This window comes from Schistocerca nitens, chromosome 8, assembly GCF_023898315.1.
Source record: "Schistocerca nitens isolate TAMUIC-IGC-003100 chromosome 8, iqSchNite1.1, whole genome shotgun sequence".
NCBI classification, from domain to species: domain Eukaryota; kingdom Metazoa; phylum Arthropoda; class Insecta; order Orthoptera; family Acrididae; genus Schistocerca; species Schistocerca nitens.
Genome location: NC_064621.1, coordinates 558960059 through 558984293, shown reverse-complemented (window position 1 = coordinate 558984293; position 24235 = coordinate 558960059).

Genomic DNA, 24235 nt, shown 5'->3' with positions numbered 1-24235 from the left:
CGTCAACTCCTATTCTTAATAAAAGTCCTCAATCTTTCCTCTCCCACATCCACACCGGCTATTCAGAGCATCCTCCTACAGGCCAACCGCAAATTAGAACAGCATGCCACCCTCCACCTCAAAAAGCTATCCAATCTCCTGGCTTCCCACCTCCGGAAAGGCAACTCATTCACCCTTCGCAACCTTTCCAGCAAACCTCAACCTCCTCTCATTGAACACAGACCCAGTCTCTCCCATCCACTCAATCTCCCACTTCCAGCTCCACTCCCCCCAAAACCTCAAAATTCCAATCAACACAATCTGGAACCACAACACCCTAATTCAGTAGTTAACCTTTCCTCCAAACCTCTCTCCCAATCCAAAACCTCTGTCCTATCCAAAGGCCTCACCTTCAGCCCCACTCCCAGATTCAACCAAACAGCCCTTGTCAAAGATTTACTGTCCTACACCCGTACTCTCTGCTGGAAATATCACTTTGCCACGAAGAAAAATGATCCTAACCCTACTCCTAATGGTCCAACTCCCCAAGACACTATCCAAATTGAACCCTGCCTGGAACAGTTCCGTCCTCCGTCACAGTGGGACCCACCTCCTCTTCCTCAAAATCACCCTCTCCAAACTCTCCAGGAATTTCTGACTTCCAGCCTTGCCTCTCAATCCTTCTTTAAAAACCTTAATCCTACTCCCAACATCACCACTGCTGAAGCCCAGGCTATCCGTGATCTGAAGGCTGGCCGATCCATCGTCATTCTTCCAGCGGACAAGGGTTCCACAACCGTGGTACTTGATCGTCAGGAGTATGTGGCTGAGGGACTGCGTCAGCTTTCAGACAACACTACATACAAAGTTTGCCAGGGTAATCCCATTCCTGATGTCCAGGCGGAGCTTCACAGAATCCTCAGAACCTTAGGCCCCCTTCAAAACCTTTCACCTGACTCCATCAACCTCCTGACCCCACCAACACCCCGCACCCCTACCTTCTACCTGAAATTCACAAACCCAATCATCCCGGCCGTCCCATTGTAGCTGGCTACCAAGCCCCCACAGAACATATCTCTGCCTACTTAGATCAACACCTTCAACCCATTACATGCAGTCTCCCATCCTTCATCAAAGGCACCAACCACTTTCTCGAACGCCTGGAATCCCTACCCAGTCTGTTACCCCCGGAAACCATCCTTGTAACCATTGATGCCACTTCCTTATACACAAATATTCCGCACGTCCAGGGCCTCGCTGCGATGGAGCACTTCCTTTCACGCCAATCACCTGCCACCCTACCAAAAACCTCTTTCCTCATTACCTTAGCCAGCTTCATCTTGACCCACAACTTCTTCACTTTTGAAGGCCAGACATACCAACAATCAAAGGGAACAGCCAGGGGCACCAGGATGGCCCCTTGTACGCCAACCTATTCATGGGTCGCTTAGAGGAAGCCTTCTTGGTTACCCAGGCCTGCCAACCCAAAGTTTGGTACAGATTTATTGATGACATATTCATGATCTGGACTCACAGTGAAGAAGAACTCCAGAATTTCCTCTCCAACCTCAACTCCTTTGGTTCCATCAGATTCACCTGGTCCTACTCCAAATCCCATGCCACTTTCCTTGACGTTGACCTCCACCTGTCCAATGGCCAGCTTCACAGGTCCGTCCACATCAAACCCACCAACAAGCAACAGTACCTCCATTATGACAGCTGCCACCCATTCCACATCAAACGGTCCCTTCCCTACAGCCTAGGTCTTCGTGGCAAACGAATCTGCTCCAGTCCAGAATCCCTGAACCATTACACCAACAACCTGAAAACAGCTTTCGCATCCCCCAACTACTCTCCCGACCTGGTACAGAAGCAAATAACCAGAGCCACTTCCTCATCTCCTCAAACCCAGAACCCCCACAGAAGAACCCCAAAAGTGCCCCACTTGTGACAGGATACTTTCCGGGACTGGATCAGACTCTGAATGTGGCTCTCCAGCAGGGATACGACTTCCTCAAATCATGCCCTGAAATGAGATCCATCCTTCATGAAATCCTCCCCACTCCACCAAGAATGTCTTTCCGCCGTCCACCTAACCTTCGTAACCTCTTAGTTCATCCCTATGAAATCCCCAATCCCCAAACCACCTTCCCTACCCTCTGGCTCCTACCCTTGTAACCGCCCCCAGTGTAAAACCTGTCCCATGCACCCTCCCACCACCAACTACTCCAGTCCTGTAACCCGGAAGGTGTACACGATCAAAGGCAGAGCCACGTGTGAAAGCACCCACGTGATTTACCATCTGACCTGCCTACACTTTGAAGCTTTCTATGTGGGAATGGCCAGCAACAAACTGTCCATTCGCATGAATGGACACAGGCAGACAGTGTTCACTAACACCAACCTGTCAGAACTCCGGAAATGGGAACTTGCCCTTCAGTATATCCTCTCTTATCGTTATCCACCAGGCCTCAATCTCCGCTAATTTCAATTTGCCGCCGCTCATACCTCACCTGTCTTTCAACAACATCTTTGCCTCTGTACTTCCGCCTCGACTGACATCTCTGCCCAAACTCTTTGCCTTTACAAATGTCTGCTTGTGTCTGTGTATGTGCGGATGGATATGTGTGTGTGTGTGCGAGTGTATACCTGTCCTTTTTTCCCCCTAAGGTAAGTCTCTCTGCTCCTGGGATTGGAATGACTCCTTACCCTCTCCCTTAAAACCCACATCCTTTCGTCTTTCCCTCTCCTTCCCTCTTTCCTGATGAGGCAACGGTTTGTTGTGAAAGCTTGAATTTCGTGTGTATGTTTGTGTTTGTTTGGGTGTCTATCGACCTGCCAGCACTTTCGTTTGGTAAGTCACATCATCTGTGTTTTTAGATATGTTTTTCCCACGTGGAATATTTCCCTCTATTATATTCGAAACATATTCATAGATACATAAATGTAATCATGCATATAAAGGACCATATAGAATTGTTAGGGTGCAGCATCCCAACACAGAGGGCTGAAGTATGCTCAAACCAAACAAATACATGGTAAGGAACATGTCAAGAACATAGAGATATTATCCACATGAAGATAGAGGTAACACAGATGAAAGGAAAGAGCAAGATAGTTAAGGTGTAGGGAACAGGCAGCTCTTTTGTCTGTACACCAAGGGGCGACTGGTACATTCCTAGCTAGGTGAGACTTTCTTCCTCTTTTCAAGTCTCATTCCTCTACCACCTTAACAGTCTAATACTAAATAAAAGTTAAGAAAATAACAGGGATTATTCATTATGTCAATAAATAGATTAACTAGTGGTTACTCAGACAACATGTGGAATGTAATAGGAGTTATTGTTTAAATTATCATATTGTCATGGTCGTTTTGGTTGCCCAGGCATTCCAATCAAAACCAATTAGTAATACCTATGGTATGTTTTATTACGATTATAGGAGATAAATATTAAGTATTGAAGAAGTCATGTCTTATGTAATTGTTTGGAACTTAAATTACAAAAACAGTAGTGCTAGACAGAAGAAGTAAAAACTTTGAGGTTCGCCGATGACATTGTAATTCTATCAGAGACAGCAAAGGACTTGGAAGAGCAGTTGAACGGAATGGACAGTCTCTTGAAAGGAGGATATAAGATGAACATCAACAAAAGCAAAACGAGGATAATGGAATGTAGTCAAATTAAATCGGGTGATGCTGAGGGGATTAGATTAGGAAATGAGACACTTAAAGTAGTAAAGGAGTTTTGCTATTTAGGGAGCAAAATAGCTGATGATGGTCGAAGTAGAGAGGATATAAAATGTAGACTGGCAATGGCAAGGAAATCGTTTCTGAAGAAGAGAAATTTGTTAACATCGAGTATAGATTTAAGTGTCAGGAAGTCTTTTCTGAAAGTATTTGTATGGAGTGTAGCCATGTATGGAAGTGAAACATGGCCGATAACCAGTTTGGACAAGAAGAGAATAGAAGCTTTTGAAATGTGGTGCTACAGAAGAATGCTGAAGATAAGGTGGGTAGATCACGTAACTAATGAGGAGGTATTGAATAGGATTGGGGAGAAGAGAAGTTTGTGGCACAACTTGACTAGAAGAAGGGATCGGTTGGTAGGACATGTTTTGAGGCATCAAGGGATCACAAATTTAGCATTGGAGGGCAGTGTGGAGGGTAAAAATCGTAGAGGGAGACCAAGAGATGAATACACTACGCAGATTCAGAAGGATGTAGGTTGCAGTAGGTACTGGGAGATGAGGAAACATGTACAGGATAGAGTAGCATGGAGAGCTGCATCAAACCAGTCTCAGGACTGAAGACCACAACAACAACAACAACAATAGTGCTAGACCTAAAGGTAAACTTCAGTTTCAGTATGGAAAAGAGCTATTTAGTATCAGCAAGGAGTTTTATGTAATCGTGTAGTTTTTGTCTCATAAGTAGTGAATGAATAAGCAAACTGTAAGGAACTGTATCTAAATAACAGCTGATGGGTATGGTCAATAGATGAATGTGTATAGTGACGTATTGTCGCAGAAGAAGCTGAGTAACAAAGTCACCATGGTGTGGTGGTTATGATACTAGACGGTTGCATGGAGGGTTGGGAGCTCAAAACTCACCTCAACTGTGAAATTTTAATTTCTATACTCGGTTCCAGTACATTCTAGAAGTATCCATAAATGTCAAGAATCATTGTACAGGAATGTTCTGTAGCTGTATATATACCATATGTGTTCTGGCCGGAGGCAGTTCACTCCATGCTCTCGTATGTGCAAGTGCTTAATAAACCTTCGTTAAGTGAATTTAGTGTTCATCATTCATCTAATTACGCCTTCTTCTACGTGACATTACTCTGGTGGAGACGCTGGGTATTGGAACTTGTGATAGCGCACATTATCGATGACACAGTGGCTTCCATCAGGCCGGGATCACAATCTTTCGGAGACACAAGAAGAAGAGGATGTTATGATGACAGCAATTGTGTGCCACCACATGAGACATCCTTCCGGGTTCTCTGGTGATGATGGCCAAGGTCCAAACAAGTGGCTGAAGGTATATGGGCATATAGGCAAATTTAACAAATGGGGTGACACCTTGTGTTTAGCTAACGTATTTCTCTATTTGGAGGGCACTTCCAAGCCATGGTATGGTATGAGAACAATAAGCAGAAGTTCACAAGCTGGGAAGTATTCCAGGTGAACTGCGCAAGTATTTCGGCGACACACAACTACAGAAGTGCAAGGCTGAAGATAAATTAAAGTGCATGGCACAGCGTCCAGGAGAAACTACAGCATCCTACATTCAAGACATCTTGGAGCTTTGTAAAATAGTGGATCCTAGAATGAAGGAGGAAGATAAGGTTGCACATCTCATGAAGAGTGTTGCTGAGGACATACATCAAGCCCTACTCCTGGATGTTTCAACAGCAGACGACTTCATAAAATGGCGCCAGTATATTGAGACAATGCATCAAAAAAGAATTACATGCAAGAAGTTTGAACGGCTTTCAAACGTTGTATCGATGTCTGTGATGGAGGAAGGAACTGATTTCACAAGTATTCTTCGTCAGATAGTGAGAGAGGAAGTTCAGAAGGCTCTTGGATTGCACAGCGACAAAAAAACAAGATGCTTCAAGAGCACATAAGGGAGGAAGTGGACCAGACATTGAACCCAATCTCTCGTCCTTCATTTCCCTTTAAAATGGCGAAAAGGTCGAGACCCAGGCGAAGTTACATTCCTACAATGCCGCATGAGGTACCTCTTTGGGTACCAAGGAAGACTGACGTCTGGAGGACCCAGGATAACCAACCAGTATGTTTCCACTGCGAACTACGGGGACATATGGTGCGCTATTGTCAAGAAAGGCAACGGATATTTGACGACGCCCGCGCCAGAAGACAGCAGACCCATCTTAGCCAACACTAACTCTGGGACGACGAACATGAACAAGAAGATGTGGGTGCAGGACGACATATGTCACCACTGCCGCAAGCTAGCTGCTGGAGAGGACGCTCCCCAACATGCCAGTCAAGATCTCCATCACCGTTTAGAAGCTCCAGCCGATCAACTAGTCGCCGCAACCTGGAAAACTAAAGGGTGCGACCTTCCTTGGAGGTGAGGCCACCGAAGAGAAAAACCATCCGCCATCAATCACTACAAAAATGATAGAAAACTACATCAATATCCTCATGGATGGCCGACCAGCCCAAGCTCTTGTGGACTCTGGAGCATCATATTCACTCATTTTGGGAGAACTACCATCGCCAGTTGCAGAAAACCGTATTCGTCAACAACAAAACATCTCTGCTGAAGGTACCTAATGGGAAATATGTAAAACCTACAGGAAGATGTGTCATTCGTGTGGGTATAAGTGGCCATACACAGCCCTTTGAATTCGTCTCACAAGAGTGTAGTCATGACGTCATTCTCGGATGGGACTTTTTGAAAGCATCTCTGGCAGTTATAGATTGTGGTCGCTCGAAGATTATGTTAAACATGATGAGATACTGTGGACAGGAAGATGCTCATCCGAGTGTGGGGAGACTGTGTGTGCTGGATGAAGTCGTCATTCCTGCAGTCAGCGCTGGAAAGGTAACTGCCATGTGTCATACCATGCATCAATCCATGGATCTTGTAGTGGAATGTAAGAGAAGCATACCACTGAGGAATAACTTGGTCATCCCAGCCTCTGTCGTCTCGTTTAAGAACGGATATGGTGAATTGTGGATAGTTAACTGTCGGCGAGAAGCGCAGATCCGTCCAAGACGCATGTGCGTAGCAAACGCTAAGCCATTCATTTCAGCATCATAGAAACCTCCCATGCCGAGTCTGTGGGCGAAATTGGCGCTACCACTAAAAGACAAGATCTTCTAGCTCGACTATCACCAGATCTCACTAAGGAAAAACAGAAGAAGCTACTTTCCATTCTTCAAGACTTATCTGAATGCTTCAATCCACCGGTGAAGAGCAAATTAGACAAATCGACATTGAAGCACTGGAGTAGCACTGGAGACCATCAACCAATAAGCCAGAGAGCATACTGTGTGTCAGCAATGGAATGTCGAATAATTCGTGACGAGGTAGAGAAAATGATGAAGAATGACATCATTCAGCCTTCGCAGAGCCCATGGTCATCACCAGTGGGTTTCGTCAGGAAGAAGGATGGCAGATGGTGCCTTTGTGCTGATTGTTGTTGTTGTCTTCAGTCCTGAGACTGGTTTGATGCAGCTCTCCATGCTACTCAATCCTGTGCAAGCTTCTTCATCTCCCAGTACTTACTGCAACCTACATCCTTCTGAATCTGCTTAGTGTATTCATCTCTTGGTCTCCCCCTACGATTTTTACCCTCCACGCTGCCCTCCAATACTAAATTGGTGATCCCTTGATGCCTCAGAATATGTCCTACCAACCGGTCCCTTCTTCTTGTCAAGTTGTGCCACAAACTCCTTTTCTCCCCAATTTAATTCAATACCTCCTCATCAGTTATGAGATCTACCCATCTAATCTTCAGCATTCTTCTGTAGCACCACATTTCGAAAGCTTCTATTCTCTTCTTGTCCAAACTGTTTATTGTCCATGTTTCACTTCCATACATGGCTACACTCCATACGAATACTTTCAGAAACGACTTCCTGACACTTAAATCTATACTCGATGTTAACAAATTTCTCTTCTTCAGGAACACTTTCCTTGCCATTGCCAGTCTACATTTTATATCGTCTCTACTTCGACCAACATCAGTTATTTTGCTCCCCAAATAGCAAAACTCCTTTACTACTTTATGTGTCTCATTTCCTAATCTAATTCCCTCAGCATCACCCAACTTAATTCGACTACATTCCATTATCCTCGTTTTGCTTTTGTTGATGTTCATCTTATATCCTCCTTTCAAGAGACTGTCCATTCCGTTCAACTGCTCTTCCAAGTCCTTTGCTGTCTCTGACAGAATTACAATGTCATCGGCGAACCTCAACGTTTTTATTTCTTCTCCATGGACTTTAATACCTACTCCGAATTTTTCTTTTGTTTCCCTTACTGCTTGCTCAATATACAGATTGAATAACATCGGGGACAGGCTACAACCCTGTCTCACTCCCTTCCCAACCGCTGCTTCCCTTTCATGCCCCTCGACTCTTATACCCCCTTCCACGAATTGACAATACACTAGATTGTCTGAAGGGGGCTAAGTTATTCTCAACCATGGACATGTACTCGGAATGCTGGCAAATCGAAGTAGATGAGGCTGATCGTGAGAAAACTGCATTCATCACCCTTGGGGGCCTGTATGAGTTTAAGGTAATGCCATTTGTTTTGTGTAATGCGCCAACAACTTTTGAACAGATGATGGGTAATCTTCTAAGTCACCTGAAATGGACGATGTGTCTTTGTTATTTAGATGACATTATAGTGTTCTCAGAGACATTTGATGAACATATAAAAAGACTGAGGGCCGTTCTTAATTGTCTCCAACAAGGTGGACTGAAACTTAATCCAAAAAAGTGTCTCTTTGGAGCAAAAGGAATCAAAATACTTGGACACCTTGTGTCAAACAAAGGTGTGCGGCCAGACCCCAGATTATGTTCTTATTGCTGTTGTTTTATCAAAGACTTTTGTGTCAAAGCCAGGCCACTACAAGAGTTGTTAAAAACCGATGTTAAGTTTATCTGGATTGGTGCTCAACAATATTCTTTCGATGTGCTGCGAAAAGCTGTGACGACTGACCCTGTGCTTGGTCTGTATGATGAGAGAGCACCTACAGAACTACACACAGATGCCAGTGGGTATGGGATCGGTGCTGTTCTGGTGCAAATTTCGGATGGAAAAGAGAAGGTTATAGCCTATGCTTCTAGGACACTTTCAAATGCCGAGAGAAACTACTCAACTACAGAAAGAGAATGTCTTGCTCTGATCTGGGCCATGTGCAAATTTCGACTGTATCTCTATGGAAGGCCATTCACAGTTGTTACAGACCATCATTCACTTTATTGGTTGACAGGTCTTGAGGATCCAACAGGACGACTTGCCAGGTGGGCACTATGTCTTCAAGAGTATGACATTACCATAGTGTACAAAAGTGGAAGAAAACACCAAGATGCCAACTGTCTCTCAAGAAACGCTGTGCAAGACTTTGATGAAGATAGTGACTGTCTCGCTGCACTCCAGGATCTCTCTGCTGAGCAGGAGGAGGATGCCAAGATATCTCAAATTATGCTTGCCTTAAATCGGTCAGAAGATGTGAAAGGACAATTTAAGGTAGTTAATGGATTACTTTGCAAGGAAAACTTTGATCTGTTTAGAAAGAGGTGGCTACCAGTGATACCTAAACACATGCGCTTAGGTGTTCTACAGAAATTCCATGACACACCTGAGGCCGGACATTTAGGATTTAATAAGACATACGATCTTTCCCCATGAACCATGGACCTTGCCGTTGGTGGGGAGGCTTGCGTGCCTCAGCGATACAGATGGCCGTACCGTAGGTGCAACCACAACGGAGGGGTATCTGTTGAGAGGCCAGACAAACATGTGGTTCCTGAAGAGGGGCAGCATCCTTTTCAGTAGTTGCAGGGGCAACAGTCTGGATGATTGACTGATCTGGCCTTGTAACATTAACCAAAACGGCCTTGCTGTGCTGGTACTGCGAACGGCTGAAAGCAAGGGGAAACTAAAGCCGTAATTTTTCCCGAGGACATGCAGCTTTAGTGTACGATTAAATGATGATGGCGTCCTCTTGGGTAAAATATTCCGGAGGTAAAATAGTCCCCCATTCGGATCTCCGGGCGGGGACTAATCAAGAGGACGTCGTTATCCGGAGAAAGAAAACTGACATTCTACGGATCGGAGCGTGGAATGTCAGATCCCTTAATCGGGCAGGTAGGTTAGAAAATTTAAAAAGGGAAATGGATAGGTTAAAGTTAGATATAGTGGGAATTAGTGAAGTTCGGTGGCAGGAGGAACAAGACTTTTGGTCAGGTGATTACAGGGTTATAAATACAAAATCAAATAGGGGTAATGCAGGAGTAGGTTTAATAATGAATAAAAAAATAGGAGTGCGGTTAGCTACTACAAACAGCATAGTGAACGCATTATTGTGGCCAAGATAGACACGAAGCCCGTGCCTACTACTGTAGTACACGTTTATATGCCAACTAGCTCTGCAGATGATGAAGAAATTGATGAAATGTATGACGAGATAAAAGAAATTATTTAGGTAGTGAAGGGAGACGAAAATTTAATAGTCATGGGTGACTGGAATTCGTCAGTAGGAAAAGGGAGAGAAGGAAACATAGTAGGTGAATATGGATTGGGGGCAAGAAATGAAAGAGGAAGCCGCCTTGTAGAATTTTGCACAGAGCATAACTTAATCATAGCTAACACTTGGTTCAAGAATCATAAAAGAAGTTTGTATACCTGGAAGAATCCTGGAGATACTAATAGGTATCAGATAGATTATATAATGGTAAGACAGAGATTTAGGAACCAGGTTTTAAATTGTAAGACATTTCCAGGGGCAGATGTGGATTCTGACCACAATCTATTGGTTATGAACTGCAGATTGAAACTGAACTGCAAAAAGGTGGGAATTTAAGGAGATGGGACCTGGATAAACTGAAAGAACCAGAGGTTGTACAGAGTTTCAGGGAGAGCATAAGGGAACAATTGACAGGAATGGGGGAAAGAAATACAGTAGAAGAAGAATGGGTAGCTCTGAGGGATGAAGTAGTGAAGGCAGCAGAGGATCAAGTAGGTAAAAAGACGAGGGCTAATAGAAATCCTTGGGTAACAGAAGAAATATTGAATTTAATTGATGAAAGGAGAAAATATAAAAATGCAGTAAATGAAACAGGCAAAAGGGAATACAAACGTCTCAAAAATGAGATCGACAGAAAGTGCAAAATGGCTAAGCAGGGATGGCTAGAGGACAAATGTAAGGATGTAGAGACTTGTCTCGCAAGGGGTAAGATAGATACTGCCTACAGGAAAATTAAAGAGACCTTTGGAGAGAAGAGAACCACTTGTATGAATATCAAGAGCTCAGATGGCAACCCAGTTCTAAGCAAAGAAGGGAAGGCAGAAAGGTGGAAGGAGTATATAGAGGGTTTATACAACGGCGATGTACTTGAGGACAGTATTATGGAAATGGAAGAGGATGTAGATGAAGATGAAATGGGAGATAAGATACTGCGTGAAGAGTTTGACAGAGCACTGAAACACCTGAGTCGAAACAAGGCCCTGGGAGTAGACAACATTCCATTAGAACTACTGATGGCCTTGGGAGAGCCAGTCATGACAAAACTCTACCATCTGGTGAGCAAGATGTATGAGACAGGCGAAATACCCACAGACTTCAAGAAGAACATAATAATTCCAATACCAAAGAAAGCAGGTGTTGACAGATGTGAAAATTACCGAACTATCAGTTTAATAAGTCACAGCTGCAAAATACTAACGCGAATTCTTTACAGACGAATGGAAAAACTGGTAGAAGCGGACCTCGGGGAAGATCAGTTTGGATTCCGTAGAAATACTGGAACACGTGAGGCAATACTAACCTTACGACTTATCTTAGAAGAAAGATTAAGAAAAGGCAAACCTACGTTTCTAGCATTTGTAGACTTAGAGAAAGCTTTTTACAACCTTAACTGGAATACTCTCTTTCAAATTCTCAAGGTGGCAGGGGTAAAATACAGGGAGCGAAAGGCTATTTACAATTTGTACAGAAACCAGATGGCAGTTATAAGAGTCGAGGGGCTTGAAAGGGAAGCAGTGGTTGGGAAGGGAGTGGGACAGGGTTGTAGCCTCTTCCCGATGTTATTCAATCTGTATATTGAGCAAGCAGTAAAGGAAACAAAAGAAAAATTCGGAGTAGGTATTAAAATTCATGGAGAAGAAGTAAAAACTTTGAGGTTCGCCGATGACATTGTAATTCTGTCAGAGACAGCAAAGGACTTGGAAGAGCAGTTGAACGGAATGGACAGTGTCTTGAAAGGAGGATATAAGATGAACATCAACAAAAGCAAAACGAGGATAATGGAATGTAGTCAAATTAAATCGGGTGATGCTGAGGGGATTAGATTAGGAAATGAGACACTTAAAGTAGTAAAGGAGTTTTGCTATTTAGGGAGTAAAATAACTGATGATGGTCGAAGTAGAGAGGATATAAAATGTAGACTGGCAATGGCAAGGAAAGCGTTTCTGAAGAAGAGAAATTTGTTAACATCGAGTATAGATTTAAGTGTCAGGAAGTCGTTTCTGAAAGTATTTGTATGGAATGTAGCCATGTATGGAAGTGAAACATGGCCGATAACCAGTTTGGACAAGAAGAGAATAGAAGCTTTTGAAATGTGGTGCTACAGAAGAATGCTGAAGATAAGGTGGGTAGATCACGTAACTAATGAGGAGGTATTGAATAGGATTGGGGAGAAGAGAAGTTTGTGGCACAACTTGACTAGAAGAAGGGATCGGTTGGTAGGACATGTTTTGAGGCATCAAGGGATCACAAATTTAGCATTGGAGGGCAGTGTGGAGGGTAAAAATCGTAGAGGGAGACCAAGAGATCAATACACTAAGCAGATTCAGAAGGATGTAGGTTGCAGTAGGTACTGGGAGGTGAAGAAGCTTGCACAGGATAGAGTAGCATGGAGAGCTGCATCAAACCAGTCTCAGGACTGAAGACCACAACAACAACAACAAGACATACGATAGGATCTGCAAGAGATTTTTCTGGCCAGGTTTATTTAGGAGTGTCCGTCACTATGTGTCGCACTGTCGAGAGTGCCAGAGGAGAAACGCAGTTCCTCGAAAACCACCTGGCTGACTCATACCAATTCCACCAGCTGAAACGCCTTTCCAGCATGTTGCGATTGACCTCCTCAGACGATTTCCAATGTCTGCTAATGCCAACAGATGGATTATTGTTTGCGCTGATTATCTGACACACTATGCCATTTCAAAAGGCGTGAAAACAGCCAAAGCATTCGAGGTAGGCAAATTCATTGTGGAAGACATTGTATTAAAACACGGTGCCTCAAGGTCGTTAATTATCGATCGAGGGAACGTTTTTCAATCGAATCTTGTGACAGAGATAAACCATCGGTGCAACATTACTCATCACATGACGACTGACTACCATCTGCAAACTAACGGGGTTACTGAGCACCTTAATAAGACCTTGGCCGACATGCTATCACTGTTCGTCAATGTTGAGCTGAGCAACTGGGATGAGGTGCTACCTTTCGTGACGTTTGCCAACAACACCGCCAAACAAGACACAACAGGATTTACACCATTTTTCCTGGTGCATGGGCGTGAGGCGACGACAATGATGGACACTGTGTATCCGTTACATCCTGCAACCCGCGTTAAATTCGAAGCTCCAGTGACAGGCAACAAGCAAAAAGGTGACGAAGAGCGTAGCAGCAAGGGAAGTTCTAAGAAGATCACCACCAGGGCAAACATCAGTCATCAGGAGTCGGAGTATGCAGGACCGGTGACTTGTTCCTGGACTACGAGGACATAACACCAAGATGCTGTTTTCTTAAGGAGGGAGCAATATCACAGAAGAAGCTGAGTAGCATAGTCAACTGTGGTGTAGTGGTTATGATACTAGACTGTTGCATGGAAGGGTGAGCTCAAAACTCACCTGAACTGTTAAAATTTAATTTCTATATTCGGTTCAAGTACATTCTAGAAGTGTCCACAAATGTCAAGAATCATTATACTGGAATGTTCTATAACTGTATATATACCGTATGTGTTCTGGTCAAAGGCAGTTCGCTCCGCATTCTTGTATGTGCAAGTACTGAATAAACCTTCGTCAAGTGAAGTTAGCGTTTGTCATTCATCTAATTACACCTTCTTCTAGGTGACAATATAATTGCCAAATAATTGTCTATGTGAATAATGTTGAGGTACAGAGAGAAGTTAATGAAATATAGAGTTAATGGAGCATTGTGGAGTTTTTGTGTATTCATGGAGTTTAAGGAAGATGTTTAGTTGATGGCCAAGGAATATGTATTGTAAGTGAAGGTGACATTGAATTGAGATGTTGAGTTGAGGTAGATATTTATATGTTCATGGAGATTTATATAAGACATATGGAATAGCACGTAAGAACTGATGTCTGGCTGTCATTTATGTGTACACAAGTTATCCTATTTATATCAGTTGTAGTTACAGGTTGTAATGATGAAAGGCGTATGTTGATGGTAAGTGGACAATAACTCATGAAGAGTACAGAAATAATGATTCAATCATCAAATTAGCTGTTGAGGTTGATAGTTTATGTTATAGGGTTGAGTGCTGGCAATATGTGGTAAACAATGAGAATTGATATTTCAAATATTGAATCTACATAACAAAAACTATTTATCATCCTATGTATGATGTTAGTAACAGCTGTTCAAATTCAGTAAAAATTGCCTAGGGCAGGGTAATATAGCCATCTCTTTGGAAACTGATTCTGAGACTACCACATTAGTGATAGAGCCACAGATAAGCACAATAAAAAGACTGACAGTCTTTTTGATGTGCCTATCTGCAACTCAGCATTTTATTATTACATTCCATCCTGGATTTTCCAGTGTTCAACATTAGTGATAGACTTACATTTCAGCAATCTGGTAAGGAGTGAGGCACTGCCAATTATTTGCATTACTTATTGCGTGTTGTTTAATATTTTTTGTGTTACTAGTGTGTTAGAGATAGAGAATAGACAATGATTAGAGGTATTTTGTCTCCTTGTATGGTGCTGAGTTGAGGTGATAGTGATAGTGTTTTCAGATGGCAAGCCCTGCTGAAAGGATGAAAACCAAAGGGGTAGCCAAAATTAAGTTAATAAGTGCTTTTGTGCTGTGCTGCATAATAGGTATCTAGCATTTTATGGCACACACAAACTGTTGAAATTATTGTACAGAATGTAAAGAATGTGTGGAACCTATTTCTTATTTTTTTCTGTAAGATATGTTGAATTTTTTGTGTAAGATTTTCTATAGAGGCATTGTACAAGGAGAGCCAGAGGTAATTTACTCGATATTTTACAATTTCAATGTGTACTTGGAGTCTTCTTGAATGTGAATAAACTTTTCCTGTGTTCTTTTTCACCTCCTGCTACAAGGAAGCCGTTTTGCATGGGGATGTAAGGGGCTCACAGTCCCTTACACAAGGATAAATGTAGTTTTGCCTCACACAGGTCATGGTGGTCTAGATATCGATAGTCGAGCACCAGTGAGATACAACAGTTGTTAGTAAATGGAATGAATACAGGCAATGTGCAGTGGCAGAAGTCACTAAGTGAGCTTTAAGCAAGGAAGGTGTGGTGTAATGGCAGAAGACCAACCATAATACTTATTGTCGACTGAGTGTGTCCCCGACACTGTGTGTTGACCATAAGCAATTTACCCGTCATGACAAAAGAGCTTATTCTGAAGTTTTTTATTAAGTATATATATGATGACACATTTCACGTCAACTGCATCGAAAACCTAAAATTGGATTGCAGTAATGACAGTAATGTGTGTGTGCTAATTAATGCTGTAGGATTGTCTTCTCTATGGAAGTATTACGTACCGGGCGACAGGAGATGTCCCAATAACAGGGTCAAAGTGGCTAATTACACATATATTTTATACAAGAAGTCCACTGTGTTGGTACAATCTGGGCAGACTGTCGTGCAACCATTAGAATCTGCCTGTACTAAATACGATGGAAACACACTACACAATAACTCCCTCAAACAATTAACATTAATTTTACTGATCACAGCCACAGGAAACAGCAAAAAATACATGGTTTGTTCGATTGGTCCAAGTTTGCAAATGAAAAACTTAACTTGCAGGGAACAAAACATCAGAGTAATCACATAACTATGCATTAACTAACTACAAGCATGGGGGATACAGAAAATAATCAAAGAATAAGAAAACCAAAACACACACTTATGTATCTAAAACACAAGGCCCCTGGTGGCTGGTGTGAAGCATTCGACAGTCCGATTGTTTCTAATGCAATCTAGTTTAACATAATCTAGTTTCTCTAGAGTCTGCCATCTGAATAGCCTTTTCCAGATGCCAACACCTTGTTGCCGTCTTGTTTGATTTACGTAAAGCTTACGAAACAACCTAGCCACATCATATCCTTGCCGCATTATATGAGTGGGGTCTCCGGGGCCTGCTACCGATTTTTATCCAAAATTTCCTGTCGCTCCGTACTTTCCATGTCTAAGTTGGTGCCTCCCATAGTTCCCCCATATCCAGGAGAATGGGTTCCCACAGGGCTCTGTATTGGGTGTATCTCTATTTTTAGTGGCCATTAATGGTCTAGCAGCAGCTGTCGGGCCATCTGTCTCACCTTCTCTGTATGCAGACAACTTCTGCATTTCGTACTGCTCCTCCAGTACTGGTGTTGCTGAGCGGCACCTACAGGGAGCAATCCACAAGGCACAGTCATGGGCTCTAGCCCATGGCTTCCAGCTTTCAGCCGCGAAGTTGTGCGTCATTCACTTCTGTCGGCGCCATACCATTCTTCCGGGACCAGAACTTTACCTTAATGATGATCCACTCACTATAGTTGAGACATATCAATTCTTAGGACTGGTTTTCGATGCCCGATTGATGTGTCTTCCTCATCTTCGTCAGCTGAAGCAGAAGTGCTGGCACCTCTGTGCCGCCTCTGCCTGAGCAACACCAACTGGGGTGCACATCGCTCTACGCTGCTAGCAGCTGTACAGAGCCCTTGTTCAATCCCGCCTTGACTATGGGAGTCAGGTTTGTGGTTCAGGGCTGTCCTCAGCGTTGTGTTTACTCGACCAAGTGCACCACTGCGGTGTTGTTCTGGCAATGGGAGTTTTTAGGACGAGTCCGTTGACCAGCATCCTGGTGGAGCCCAGAGTCCCTCCATTGAAGGTAAGGCGTGCACAACTGCTTGCCAATTACATTGCACACATTCATAGTTCTCCTGAGCATCTGAATTACCGTCTCCATTTCCCTCCCATAGCAGTTCATCTCGTGCATTGGAGGCCCAGGTCAGGGCTTACGATTGCAGTTTGCGTCCGATCTCTTCTGTCTGAAGTGGAGTCCTTGCCTTTACCACCTATACTTCAGGTCCATTCATGTACACCTCCATGGTGCACACCTAGGCTGAAGCTTCACCTGGACCTTTCAAATGGCCCTAAGGACTCAGATGACCCCGCAGCTCTCCGCTGTCACTTCCTTTCGATTCTTGACAAGTACTGAGACCGTGAAGTGGTTTACACCGACATCTCGATGGATAAGGGCACATTGGCTTTGCATATGTTAATGGAGGATGTATTGAACAGTGCTTCCTGCCAGATGGCTGCAGTGTTTTCACTGCAGAGCTGGCGGCCATTTCTCGTGCTCTTGAGTGCATCCAATCGTGCCCTGGCAAGTTGCTTCTTCTGTGTACTGACTCCTTGAGCAGCCTACAAGCTGTCGACCAATGCTACCCCCGCCATCATTTGGTAACAACCATCCAGGAGTCCATCTATGCCCTGGAATGGTGCAGTCGTTCTGTGGTGTTTGTGTGGATCCCAGGCCTTGTCGGAATCCCAGGAAATGAACATGCCGACAGGCTGAGCAAACAGGCTACACAGAAACCACTTCTCAAGATCTCCATCCCTGTAACTGATCTGCAATCATTATTACGCCACAAGGTTTTTCAGAATGGCATAATCTCAGTACACACAACAAACTGCATGCCATTAAGGAGACTACAAATGTGTGGAAGTCCTCCATGCGGGCCTCTTGCAGGGACTCTGTGGTTCTCTGCCAGCTCTGCATTGGCCATACGTGGCTAAGACATAGCTACCTCCTCCGCTGCGAGGACCCTCCTCAGTTTCGCTTTGGTTCACATATGACTATCATCCACATCTTGCTGAACTGCCCACTTTTAGTCCCTCTGCAGCGGACTTTTAACCTTCCCAGCACTCTACCTTCGGTGTTGGGTGGCAGTGCCTCAACAGCAGATTTAATTTTACATTTTATTCGTGAGGGGGGTTTTCTATTGTAGTGTCTAAGGGCGGGCATTTGGCTTTCTCTTCGCAAAAAGGGGAGACAGTCGTCTTTTTCTATTTCCATAGTAAATTTGATACTAGCATGGATAGAATTCAAATGCTCAAGAAATCAGCCATACCACAAATGTGTCATCCATGTACCTCCAGAAAACCATTGGTTTAAAGCTTGCTGAGTCCAGTGCCTTGTCCTCTCAGTCTTCCATGAATAAATTAGCTACCAGTGGGGAGCACGGGCTTCCCGTAGCAGTGCCATCCTCTGCTCATAAAATTCACCATTAAACTGAAAATGAGATGCTAAAAGCACATGTTCAAGTAGGGCCGTAAAGTGCTTATCCAAATATTGGCCGATAAGAGATAAAGAGTCCTTTAAAGGTACCTTGGTACATAATATATCTTGGATGGTTCTGAGCGTGGTTTGGTCACAGGAACAGTAATTGTGGATCTTATGATACTTTGCAGAACAATATCATCGTGCATATACTACATCAATTAACAAGTGATTATGACTTTACCAGCTTCATAGGAACTCACCTTCAGTATCATAGATTCAATGTCGAGCTACATGGCAAGAAAAGTAGATGGAAAAAATAAAAAAGCAGTCTGCCCCAAAGTAACGTCCTAGCACCTACCTCATTTAACATCTACAGTAACGATCACCCACAATCTCTTAACATAAAAAGCTTCATCTATGCTGGCACTCTGGCCCTAATATTTCAAACCAAAGATTTCAGAACAGTAGAGAAGCATCTAACAAATAAGACTTCACACTCTAGTGCCACATTACCAAAGAACTAACTGAAACTGAATCTGGTTAAAACTCAAGAACACAATTTTCATCTATGAAACAAAGGTGCCAACAGAAAATTTTAAGTTGTATGGGATGGCATCGAGTTGGAGCACTGTGACTTTTTCTAATTCTACCCCTTTTCCTAAACCTCTTCAGTCCTTTTCCTTCACCCCTCTTCCTTCCCCTTCAACCATTCTGTCAAGAAGAGGAGCCACTGACTCTTAGCTTGCATGAATAAAACCCTTTTTATGTGTGTGTTCTCTTGCCACTGCTTGGTGAGTAGATTTTTTTATCTGTCCAATTACATTATTTTGGACACTTGGTATGACAGCCATGATAAGAAACAGACAAACCATAGCCAAGTTATATGCTTGTTTACGATGTGTCCTGATGATGGGACAGTGGTCCGTGATGATGTTATCTTGATACTATTTGACCAAGTCCTATAAATGTTAGGCTGTTATTACCTTCTTTCAAACAGAAAAAAATTATATAGTTCCATTAGAGTAAAAAAAGTCAGCATTGAATTCAGTGGCTACAAACGATAAAACTTACTTGCGAATATCAGATAATACATTATACTATCCGCTATAAATTGTTGACAACTGCACCTCGGTATATTAATTCATTCGGGATATATTTGGGGTAGCCTGTCTCAAACTGCCTCACCTTGTATATTTAACTGCTAATACAACTTCACTTTACTACTTGTTGTAATTATGTGAACATACAGAGCAGTGTCACAAAGGGAAATGTAAATGATAAATTCAGCACAACTGCCATTGTAAAATGCTGGAAAAAATTACAAACAAACAGCTTAAAAGGATTTTTTTTCTTAAGTTTCTTTACTGGTACAGTTTATTATTTGTAATACCCTGTTTATGTCAAGTACTTTGGAGTTTTTATGCTGCTCGTATCCAATAATGAATGTGTGTGATATTTCCCAGTCATACATCCAATTACATCTACAAGACTGGAGTTTCCTAGTACACATTCATGTCTCTACAAAACAAATTTTTTTCTTATTGTCAGGGATATTTGAACATATGCAGGGCATATTTGGTATGCTGAATCTGAAAACGGATTTCCCCAATTGGCTCTAGTTTCTTAGATACAGGCTCTCTCTGACATGTAGCATTTAATTTTTAAATTGCAGTAAATCGGTTGTGAATTCCATAATTCTGTATGCCTATTCATTTCATATTTTGTGATAGCGTATGTACAAATCTACTATCTTATATGTTACACGTTATAGAGGTGAAGGTGAGATTATGGCACGAGACAGTAAATTGAGACACCCTATTGTCTCACTCAAGGGAGTCAGTTGGTCACACTGCTACATTGAAGGTCAGGGTCCCTCACCTCTTTGTTTGTGCTCAGAGCGGCAGTCGAGCGAGGAACAAGTGTGTGATAGAATGGGATGTGTGTAATAGCTGTTAAAAGTTTTTGTTAGTGAAGAATTTCTTGTTCCTTGTAACAAGAAAAAGGTATCATTTTTAGTTGTTACATTGTTGTTGTTGTGGTCTTCAGTCCTGAGACTGGTTTGATGCAGCTCTCCATGCTACTCTATCCCGTGCAAGCTTCTTCATCTCCCAGTACCTATTGCAACCTACATCCTTCTGAATCTGCTTAGTGTATTCATCTAATTGTCTCCCTCTATGATTTTTACCCTCTACGCTGCCCTCCAATACTAAATTGGTGATCCCTTGATGCCTCAGAACATGTCCTACCAACCGATCCCTTCTTCTGGTCAAGTTGTGCCACAAACTTCTCTTCTCACCAATCCTATTCAATACTTCCTCATTAGTTATGTGATCTACCCATCTAATCTTCAGCATTCTTCTGTAGCACCACATTTCGAAAGCTTCTATTCTCTTCTTGTCCAAACTATTTATCGTCCATGTTTCACTTCCATACATGGCTACACTCCATACAAATACTTTCAGAAATGACTTCCTGACACTTAAATCTATACTCGATGTTAACAAATTTCTCTTCTTCAGAAACGCTTTCCTTGCCATTGCCGGTCTACATTTTATATCCTCTCTACTTCGACCATCATCAGTTATTTTGCTCCCCAAATAACAAAACTCCTTTACTACTTTAAGTGTCTCATTTCCTAATCTAATTCCCTCAGCATCACCCAACTTAATTCGACTATATTCCATTATCCTCATTTTGCTTTTGTTGATGTTCATCTTATATCCTCCTTTCAATACGCTATCCATTCCATTCAACTGCTCTTCCAAGTCCTTTGCTGTCTCTGTCTCTGTCATCGGCGAACCTCAAAGTTTTTATTTCTTCTCCATGGATTTTAATACCTACTCTTCTTTTCATAGATAAACGTGAGCTCTTCGTGAAGAGGTTGTTTCAACTCTCCTGATGTGTTCTGCTATATTTGTGGAGAATACACTCTGCAAGAATAAGGGAAGAACATTACTTTATAAAATAGGCCTATCTAGCATATTTTGGGATTAAACTGGGAGACAAAGTTAAACATTGGGCTCCTCAAAGTTTGCAAAAGCTGTGCCAAGTCTTTACGGCTGTGGACTAATGGTAAATGAAGGAGTTTAAACTTTGGAGTGCCAATGGTGTGACAAGAGCCTAAAAACCACCATAATGATTGTTATTTTTGCATTGTCGATGTAAAATATTTCAATCACTACAAGAAGCATTTAGAATCAGCAAGGCGACGTGTGCCATATAGCGATGACATACCTCTACCAGTGTTCAGCACTCTGCCAAAACTATTTCTTTCAGATGATGATGATTTGCAGGACCTGAACACTAGCAGTAGTGAATCTGAATACGAAGGACGTTCCACAAGACATCAGCTCTTCAGTCAGGAAGAGCTTAATGATTTGGTAAGAGACCTCAGTCCTTCTAAACAGTCTTCTGAACTCTTGGCATCTAGACTAAATGAAAAGAAATTCCTACAACCAGGACCTAAAATCTCAGCTTACCAGGCAAGAGATCTGCTTCCATACTTCACTCAAGATGATGCACTTGTTTACTGCAGTGATATCCCAGGTTTACTACTAAAAGTGAGACTACCAAAATATCAACCCCAAGACCGGAGGCTTTTTATCGACTGCTCAACCAGAAGCCTAAAATGTGTGTTGCTGCATAGTGGTAACTGCTATGCATCCATTCCAATTGGCCACTCGATGAAACTTCATGAGGAATACGAAAATATACAAATGATTCTCCAGAAACTTCATTATAGTCAACACCAATAGGCTATTTGTGTTGATTTAAAAATGCTTAACTTTTTGCTTGGACAGCAAAGTCGATACACAAAATTCACTTGCTTTATTTGCTTGTGGGACAGCACAGCAAAGCATGACCACTGCGAAAATGTTTCATGGCCATCAAGAGATAGCTTAACTGTAGGAGCAGCTAATATCCTAAAAGAACCATTAGTTGACAGAAACAAAATCATTCTTCTACCACTTCATATCAAGTTTGGTCTAATGAAGCAATTTTTTAAAGCATTTGACAAATATAGTGACTGTTTCAAATATATACACAAATCATTCCCTGAACTCCGTAATGAAAAATTAAAAGCTGATATATTTGATGGACCCCAAATTGGGAAGTTTATACATGATTTGGAATTCATTAAAGTTATGCATGGCATTGAAGCATCTGCCTGGAGCAGTTCTGTCTCTGCTGTCAAGAATTTCTTTGGTTACCACAAATGACATAATCGTGAGGAACTTGTGCAAAACATGCTCAGAAACTTCAAAAGCTAGGGAGCTAATATGAGCATTAAGGTTCACTACCACCACAGCCATCTTGATAGATTTCCAGACAGTATTGATGACTACAGTTAGGAACAACGTGAAAGATTCCATCAAGGTATTCAGGTGACGGAAGAATGATATCAAGATAGACAGGACAAACATATGATGACAGACTACTGCTGGAATCTTCAGCGTGACTGTCCTGACGATCAACACAAGAGAAAATCACACAGGTGGAGTTTTTCCATATGCTAATTGTTATGTTTTTAGAAGACTGTTTTTTTCGTTTCTTCTTCTATTACAAGCTGAATCAACAATGAAACTGCATTTTTGTGATCCTTTTCATAGGTTTTTCTCATTTCCATTTGACTGTGTATACAATGTATCTCAATCAATATTTTGAATTTTTGTTTCTTTGTCTATCTACATATTGTATGTTACCACAATAAATAGAGCCAGTCTAGCAAAACAAGTGACATATTTCAATTCAGGGCCATAAAGTTACCTTAAATTGACTGTCAATTAATTGGCAACAAAATCACTGATGACCAGCGTAATTTAATGGATGGAAAATGCAATGAGAAAACTGTAAAATTACAAGAAACAATGCTTAGTCAATACTCGTTTCCCGGAAACGAAATTCTACGTACTGCCAGTACACATTTAAAAGTAGAAAAACTCTATAACTAACTTTTGGAATATTTTGTTCCTCCCTAAGGAAGTTACGTTTACTGCTGTTTCTTTCTACTTGTAAATGTGTCTGAAGGACAGTCCTCCTCTGCATGGCCTGAACTCCACTAGTCTTTAGAAGGTTTCCACATACATGTGGCACGAAATGTCTACACACAGGTCACACAATAACCAAAATTATGGGCCGGTTGTCTGGGGGCACGGAATTGGTGCTCAGTATCGACACATATGTTCCATCGAGCTAAGACTGGGCAAATTTTGTGAGAAAGACATCAGCTTGCGTTCACTGCCATGATTCTGGCCTTGTGACACGGATGATTACGCTGCTGTACGAGATCAAATGTGCCACACATCAGAGCTGTTTACAGAGTGCTATAGCCCCATCTTCCACATTCTGTGACAAGGTGTAGACATTCAACACCGTGTTGCCTACTAGCGGTGTCAGTGACCTTCAACCACTTGCCATAGATGCTTGTTACAACAGCATGTAAAGAGTTGACCAGCTTTGTCGTTCTGAGATGCCCATTCCCATGCCTGAGAACACACAATCTGTTCTTTGTCGAAGTCACTTATGTCCCAATTTGTGGCCTGTATTGTAGTTGGAATGATTCACTACTGTTTCTGCTCTGCTTATATATTTTGCTTACTACATAACATGCTACAATGCCACCAGGCAGCACTTAATCTCATGGTGGGATGTGGTCACAATGTTGTGGCTCATTAGTGTACAACATTTTTATTTTTGTCAGTTTGCCCCCATCCCACTGCACCAACAGTGTATCATCAAAATTGAAAAACTACACAGTCAGAACATGACTGTGAATAAATGATAAAATAAAGTCATTGTCCCTACCACAAAAGAAAAAGAGTATAATACCACTCCACAAAAAGATTTTTAGTTACCTATAACAACAGTTTAATACAGTAAAAAATTCCAAGGGACTGAATAATTGTTGCACACAATTTAGACAAGGACTTATTGTGATAAATGGATTCTGTGCCTCTTGGCTACA